The 7,035-nt window shown below is 42.2% G+C and overlaps 1 protein-coding gene across 4 annotated transcripts in view; it reads right to left on the bottom strand.

Annotated features, from left to right (window-relative positions):
* LOC139408383 (suppressor of cancer cell invasion) overlaps positions 1–4,843 on the bottom strand; it is a 36,182-nt gene extending 31,339 nt beyond the window's left edge. For 2 of the 4 annotated variants that reach the window (XR_011634280.1, XM_071152182.1), the window contains exons 1-2: positions 4,640–4,843; positions 3,759–3,837 (exon numbers count right to left, since the gene is read on the bottom strand). The gene's annotated coding sequence lies outside the window, so the exon portion shown is untranslated. The remainder of the gene's footprint in view (positions 1–3,758; positions 3,838–4,639) is intronic. The other 2 variants (XM_071152186.1, XM_071152183.1) reach the window with 2 other exon arrangements.
* Positions 4,844–7,035: the final 2,192 nt, after the last annotated feature.

Here is a 7,035-nt window from a genome sequence, read left to right on the forward strand (position 1 = left end):
ACAGGCAACATCTGCACTGAGCTAAATGGTAGAGCAGCCACTTTCAAGGTGCGGGACTCTAAAGCTTATTAGAAAGCTTATAAGAAATACCGCTATGCCCTCCGACGAAACTTTAAACAGGCAAAGCATCAATACAGGACTAAGATTGAATCATACTACACCGGCGCCGATACTCGTCGGATGTGGCAGGGCTTGCAAACTATTACAGACTACAAAAAGGGAAGCACAGCCGCGAGCTGCCCAGTGACACGAGCCTACCAGACGAGCGAAATTACTTCTATGCTCGCTTCGAGGCAAGTAACACTGAAGCATGCATGAGAGCATCAGCTGTTCCGGATGACTGTGTGATCACGCCGATGTGAGTAAGACCTTTAAACAGGTCAACTTTCACAAGGCCGCAAGGCCAGACGGATTACCAGAATGTGTACTCCGAGCATGTGCTGACCAACTGGCAAGTGTCTTCACTGACATTTTCAACCTGTCTGAGTCTGTAATACCAACATGTTTCAAAGAGACCACCATAGTCCCTGTGGCCAAGAACACGAAGGTAACCTGCCTAAATGACTACCGACCCATAGCACACACATCTGTTGCCATGAAGTGCTTTGAAAGGCTGGTCAAGGCAATTTGCAACAGATCATCAGATGCAATCTCTACTGCACTCAACACCCTTTCCCACCTGGACAAAAGGAACACCTATGTGAGAACGCTATTAAAATGCTGTTCATTGACTACAGCTCAGCGTTCAACACCATAGAGCCCTCAAAGCTCGTCACTAAGATAAGGACCCTAGGACTAAACACCTCCCTCTGTAACTGGATCCTGGACTTCCTGACAGGCCGCCCCCAGGTGGTAAGGCTAGGTAACAACTAGAGGTCGACCGATTATGATTTGTCAACGCCGATACCGATTATTGGAGGGCCAAAAAAGCCGATACCGATTAATCGGCCACATTTTTTATTTACTTATAATAATGACAATTACAACAATACTGAATGAACACTTATTTTAACTTAATATAATACATCAATAAAATCAATTTAGCCTCAAGTAAATAATGAAACATGTTCAATTTGGTTTAAATAATGCAAAAACAAAGTATTGGAGAAGAAAGTAAAAGTGCAATATGTGCTATGTAAGAAAGCTAACGTTTCAGTTCCTTGCTCAGAACATGAGAACATATGAAAGCTGGTGGTTCCTCTTAACATGAGTCTTCAATATTCCCAGGTAAGAAGTTTTAGGTTGTAGTTATTATAGGAATTATAGGACTATTTCCCTCTATACCATTTGTATTTCATTAACCTTTGACTATTAGATGTTCTTACAGGCACTTTAGTATTGCCAGTGTAACAGTATAGCTTCCGTCCCTCTCCTCGCTCCTCCCTGGGCTCGAACTAACAACACATCGATAACAGCCACCATTGAAGCAGCGTTACCCATGCAGAGCAAGGGGAACAACTACTAGAAGGCTCAGAGCGAGTGACGTTTGAAACGCTATTAGCGCGCGCTAACTAACTAGCCATTTCACTTCGGTTACACCAGCCTCATCTCAGGAGTTGATAGGCTTGAAGTCATAAACAGCGCACTGCTTGACGCACAACGAAGAGCTGCTGGCAAAACGCACAAAAGTGCTGTTTGAATGAATGTTTACACGCCTGCTTCTGCCTACCACCGCTCAGTCAGATACTTAGATACTTGTATGCTCAGTCAGATTATATGCAACGCAGGACACGCTAGATAATATCTAGTAATATCATCAACCATGTGTAGTTAACTAGTGATTACAATTGATTGTTTTTATAAGATAAGTTTAATGCTAGCTAGCAACTTACCTTGGCTTACTGCATTCGCGTAACAGGCTGTCTCCTTGTGGAGTGCAACGAGAGAGAGGCAGGTCGTTATTGCGTTGGACTAGTTAACTGTAACTGTTGCAAGATTGGATCCCCCGAGCTGACAAGGTGAAAATCTGTCGTTCTGCCCCTGAACGAGGCAGTTAACCCACCGTTCCTAGGCCGTCATTGAAAATAAGAATGTGTTCTTAACTGACTTGCCTAGTTAAATAAAAGGTATAAAAATAATAATAATAATACATTTAAAAAAAAAAATCGGCACCCAAAAATACCGATTTCCGATTGTTATGAAAACTTGAAATCTGCCCTAATTAAATCGGCCATTCAGATTAACAACATCCACCACGCTGATCCTCAATACGGGGGCCCCTCAGGGGTGTGTGCTCAGTCTTCTCCTGTACTCCCTGTTCACTCATGACTGCATGGCCAGGCACGACTCCAACACCATCATCAAGTTTGCCAATGACAACAGTGGTAGGCCTGACATCGACGAGACAACCTATAGGGAGGAGGTCAGAGACCTGGCCGTGTGATGCCAGGACAACAACCTCTCCCTCAACGTGATCAAGACAAAGGAGGTGATTGTGGACTACAGGAAAAAGAGGACCGAGCACGCCCCCATTCTCATCGATGGGGCTTGAGTGGGGCCGGTTGATAGTTTCAAGTTCCAAACTATCATGGTCCAAACACACTAAGACAGTCGTGAAGAGGGCACGACAAAACCTATTCCCCCTCACAAACCTGAAAAGATTTGGCATGGGTCCTGAGATCCTCAAAAGGTTCTACAGCTGCACCATCGAGAGAATCCCGACTGGTTGCATCACAGCCTGGTATGGCAACTGCTCGGCCTCCGACCGCAAGGCACTACAGAGGGTAGTGCGTACGGCCCAGTACATCACTGGGGCCAAGCTTCCCGCCATCCAGGACCTCCATACCAGGCGGTGTCAGAGGAAGGCCCTAAAAATTGTCAAAGACGCCAGCCACCCTAGTCAGACTGTTCTCTCTGCTACTGTACCTAAGTCTAGGTCCAGAAAGGCTTCTTAACAGCTTCTACACCCAAGCCATAAGATTCCTGAACAGCTCAAAGGCTACCCAGACACCTCTTTTATGCTGCTGCTACTCTGTTTATTATCTATCCAGTCACTTTAACTCTACCTACATGTACATATTACCTCAACTAACCGGTGACCCCGCACATCAACTCTGTACTGGTACCCCCTGTATATAGCCTCACTATTATTATTTTACTGCTGTTGTTTAATTACTTGTTACTTTTATTTCCTACTTATCTGAAAAATATATATATACTAAACACAATTCCTTCTTAACTTCTTAAATCATTGTTGGTTAAGGGCTTGTAAGTAAGGATTTCACTGTAAGGTCTACTACACCTGTTGTATTCAGCCCAAGTGACAAATATATATTTTTTTACTAGCTACACCTCCTTGTTAAGGGAAGTGTCGATGGTATCACTAATGTAGCCTAGTATATTGTGGCAGCATTGAGAACTTAGCTAGTGTCTGGGGCAATCAAACATAATTGTTGATGTTATCCACATATTAAAGCATGCGATGGTAGCATCATGTTATTGGTATGATTATTATTGCCAATAACTGGGGACAGGACCAAGAGGAGAGTTGATTGTCAAATCATTCTGGTCCATAAAACAACCAAAAGGGGCTGTATGCTTTCAAGGGGCACTGTATAGTCCAAAAAGTAGGTTATATTTAAATGAATGACTCTCTCCCCAGACTGGAGCTGGAGGTAGTGGAAAAATCGTCACAATTTGCTTCATTGCCATCATTTCTTTTCAGTGGACATTTTGGACGCAATTGCATTTCAAATCCCCAGAGTATAACGTGGATCATATCATCATCCGGCTACAGAAATCATATGAAATGTACTCACCTCTCAGAACAGGACAGGCTTGTGTCAAGTCCGAATCCACTTGAAACAGTAGAGGTTGACCCTATAGGTGCCTATACGTCTTAAAATGAGACATTGGTTTGACATCAGTGAAGAGGTAGGTATTGATTAAAACGACAATCTGTGCACAAATTAACCGGCCACAGTGACAACGCACTGCCAGTTACTAGCGTGCTAAGCTATCGTAAGTTCACGATTTTATGTGGGCAATTTAACGTTGTGCAAAAAACTACATAGCTAGCTAAACAGCTTATAAGGTATAGGTGCACTCATGGCGGCAGGTAGCCTAGTAGTTAGAGCGTTGGGCCAGTAACTGAAAGGTTGCAAGATCGAATCCCTGAGCTGACAAGGTAAAAAATCTGTCGTTCTGCCCGGAACAAGGCAGTTAACCGCTGTTCCTAGGCCGTCATAGAAAATAAGAGTTTGTTCTTAACTGACTTGCCTTAAATAAAAGGTCAAATAAAATTCTGCAAATTAATAATGCATGTACCTGTAAACTAGTTAAGCCTAGGTAGCTAGTTGGTAACGTTGAGGTGTTAAGGTTATTAGCTAGGTAGATTTGGAATCGTGCATGAATAAAATTGCCTTTCAACTACTTGGCAATGCAAATCCGTTATTGTATCTCGATTCTTTTGTCTTTACAATCAATGCATGTAGTTAGCTAGCTATTAGCAATGCATCAATCTAAGCAGCTTGCTAATGATGTGCAACCAATTTCACCCAGCTACTAGTTAGCTGCGTAAACAGCTGGACAGTTGGATACGTAGCTATTGTAGCTAGCCAGCTAAAGAAAATATAGCTAGCTAGCCATTTCTCGACTTCTCCAAATATACTAGCTATCGTTAGCTAAACTGGCTAACTACCTGACTCAGTCCTGATGTCTCCACCCTGTCGTCCTGAGAGCAACCGTATCCAGGTGTAAATGTATGAACCCTTTTAAGTCAGAGCCTCCAATGCAGTGCCGCACTGTCATTTACAGTGGTTTTACACTAGGAAAAAGAAACGGAACCGTGGTGCACCAAGCCGATGGCAGTCAAACTAACTGCGGGTGGTTGTATATGTGTGTGCTCAGACTGTGGAAGGAGGAGGGTGAATGGAGAAAAAACGTAAACGTTCTGCACGAGGGGCACGTTTTCAGTCAGTCGTCTTTGCTACCTGGTTAAAAGCCTGTCTAAGAGTTCCAGTCATTTCAATAAATGAAATAAACACCCTGATTTTGAAGTATGAACTTGTACTTTCATGAGATACTTGAATTAGTCAAATTGCCGAAGGTTATCATAATCATAAACACAAGGATATAATATATTCCTTTAATTTTGATAGCTTCAAATCATGTATGAAAGTAAATTATAACCAAAGTGTTACTTAGTGTAACCACTGCAGGGCTAAAATCCTGACTTCAAATCAACTGAAGTATGCTAACCACAATCAAAAGAGAGTTCGCACTGTTGCAGGTAGTTGCGCCATCCCACTTCTGACATCCAATCGAATTGTATTTGTCACATGCTTCATAAACAACAGGTGTAAGCTAATAGTGAAATGTTGAATTAGAGCCCCATCCCTACAAAGCAGAGAAAAATTGGAAAAATAATAGAAAAAGAATAACATGAAGAATAAATAACACTCAGAGTAATGATAACTTTGGTATAATTAATATACAAATGTATATACACACACACACACACACACACATACAAGCTACCTGTACCGAATCGATGTAGGTAATTGAGGTAGATACAGTATGTATCTAACTTAGGTTGGCGTCATTAAAACTCGTTTTTCAACCACTCCACAAATTTCTTGTTAAACTATAGTTTTGGCAAGTCAGTTAGGACATCTACTTTGTGCATGACAAGACATTTTTCCAACAATTGTTTACAGACAGTGAAATAATCTATCACAATTCCAGTGGGTCAGACGTTTACTTACACTAAATTGACTGTGCCTTTAAACAGCTTGGGGAATTCCAGAAAATAATGTCATGGCTATAGAAGCTTCTGATAGGCTAATTTGAGTCAATTGGAGGTGTACATGTGGATGTATTTCAAGGCCTACTTTCAAACTCAGTGCCTCTTTGCTTGACATCATGGGAAAATCAAAAGAAATCAGCCAAGACCTCAGAAGAAAAATTGTAGACCTCCACAAGTCTGGTTCGTACTTGAGAGCAATTTCCAAACATCTGAAGGTACCACGTTCATCTGTACAAACAATAGTACGCAAGTATAAACAGCATGGGACCATTCAGCGGTCATACAGTTCAGGAAGGAGACGCGTTCTGTCTTCCAGAGCTGAAAGTACTTTGGTGCGAAAAGTGCAAATCAATCCCAGAACAACAAAGGAGCGTGTGAAGATGCTGGAGGAAACCGGTACAAAAGTATCTATATCGACATAACCTGAAAGGCCGCTCAGCAAGGAAGAAGCCACAGCTCCAAAACCGCCAATAAAAAGCCAGACTACGGTTTGCAACTGCACATGGGGACAAAGATCGTACTTTTTGGAAAAATGTCCTCTGGTCTGATGAAACAAAAATTGAACTCTTTGGCCATAATGACCATCGGAGGAAAAAGAGGGAGGCTTGCAAACCGAAGAACACCATCCCACCCGTGAAGCACGGGGGTGGCAGCATCATGTTGTGGGGGTGCTTTCCTGCAGGAGGGACTGGTGCACTTGACAAAATAGATGGCATCATGAGGGGGGGAAATTATGTGGATATATTGAAGCAACATCTCAAGACATCAGTCCGGAAGTTAAAGCTTGGTCGCTAATGGGTCTTCCAAATGGTCAATGACCCCAAGCCTAATTCCAAAGTTGTGGCAAAATGGCTTAAGGACAACAAAGTCAAGGTATTGGAGTGGCCATCACAAAGCCCTGACCTCAATCCTATAGAAAATACACGGGTAGAACTGAAAAAGCATGTGCGAACAGGGAGGCCTACAAACCTGACTCAGTTACACCAGCTCTGTCAGGAGGAATGGGCTAAAATTCACCCAACTTATTGTGGGAAGCTCATGGAAGGCTACCCAAAACATTTGACCCAAGTTAAACAATTTAAAGGCAATGCTACCAATACTAATTGAGTGTATGTAAACTTCTGACCCACTGAGAATGTGATGAAAGAAATAAGCTGAAATAAATCACTTATGCTGACATTTCACATTCTTAAAATATAGTGGTGATCCTAACTGACCTAAAACAGGGATGTTTTACTAGGATTAAATGTCAGGAACTGTGAAAAACTGAGTTTAAATGTATTTTACTA

Source organism: Oncorhynchus clarkii, chromosome 5, assembly GCF_045791955.1.
Source record: "Oncorhynchus clarkii lewisi isolate Uvic-CL-2024 chromosome 5, UVic_Ocla_1.0, whole genome shotgun sequence".
Taxonomy (NCBI): domain Eukaryota; kingdom Metazoa; phylum Chordata; class Actinopteri; order Salmoniformes; family Salmonidae; genus Oncorhynchus; species Oncorhynchus clarkii.